General features: G+C 33.7%; 1 pseudogene; it reads left to right on the top strand.

Annotated features, from left to right (window-relative positions):
- Nucleotides 1-791: 791 nt before the first annotated feature.
- LOC130842751 (U6 spliceosomal RNA) lies at nt 792-890 on the top strand (annotated as a pseudogene).
- The last annotated feature ends 278 nt before the right edge of the window (nt 891-1,168 follow it).

The following is a 1,168-nucleotide window of genomic DNA, read 5'->3' as shown; positions in this document are numbered from 1 at the left end:
GTAGGTATAAACCTAGATATATAATAAGTATGAAAGAAAAAGAAATGCTACCACTACTTAGGCTGGCTTCTTTTTTCACCAGGCTCAACTGCTATTAAATAAAGCTTGGTGTTTCTGTCCACGTTCAAGGAAACAGTCACAATTCTCAGCTACAGTGCTTCCAGGCATTGTAAAGTCCAGCACTCTGTATTTTCACAGCATCCTGATAAGGGCTGGCAGTTTTCTCAAGCTAGTATTCTAACAATCCTCAAACTAACAATGGTCAAATCTCCAAGCTCTGCCTCGCTGTCTTTCTTACAGGTGTCAAAAGCTGGCAACTGTCTTTTCTATCCTTTCTGGAAACAATTCACATTTTTAGTACTGCTAATTAGATTTGGAGTGCAATGGCAGTCGTTTGCCTTCTTTTCTTTTTCTTTCTTTTTTTTTTTTTTTTGCCTTCTTTTCTTTAATATTCACGGCAAAAAAAAAAAAAGATTTTCTGGTTCTCCCATTTATGTTTATTTTCCTCCTAAATGCCTTGCCTCTAATCAGAGAAAAGCTCCTTGTGGAAATCAAGTTACCAACTCATTCAATTGACTTCCCCTTCTTCTAGATGAATGGCTTATGTCCATAAAAAGAGGGTTCATATCATAATGCTTCAGGTTTAATATTTCCCAATCTGCTATAGACCTTCACTAGCCCTATGTTTAATGCAGACTGCTTTTAAACCATGCTTTGACCTTTTCCCTCAAAAAATTTTAAAAGACGTTTAATTAAATATAACAGGCCAGATTTATTTAAAGAGTAAAACAGCTCTCTCTTCCATAGCACATGTGGTAAATTTGGAAAAATATGGAGAAGATTAGAAAAGGAAGGATGATATGTCAATTCACAAAAGATATCATATATTTTCCTTACTGGGATAATAAATATCTATCCTAAATCGACAACTAACATCATATGCAATGGTAAAACCATAAATATATTCCTATTAAAATCAGAAACAAGATAAAAATAACTACTATCACCATTATGATTTAAAATTTTAATTTCCTAGCCAGTGCGATAAAGTGGGAAACGGAAATGAGACATCACTACTAGAAATCATGAGACACAATTAATATCTGAAAATGACATCATTCCCCAACCAAAGAGAATCTAAATGAAATATTCAGAATGATAGTTTAAG

Source organism: Hippopotamus amphibius, chromosome X (assembly GCF_030028045.1).
Source record: "Hippopotamus amphibius kiboko isolate mHipAmp2 chromosome X, mHipAmp2.hap2, whole genome shotgun sequence".
NCBI lineage: Eukaryota > Metazoa > Chordata > Mammalia > Artiodactyla > Hippopotamidae > Hippopotamus > Hippopotamus amphibius.
The sequence above is the reverse complement of the archived record's forward strand: the minus strand, read 5'-3'. Positions and strand labels throughout refer to the sequence as shown.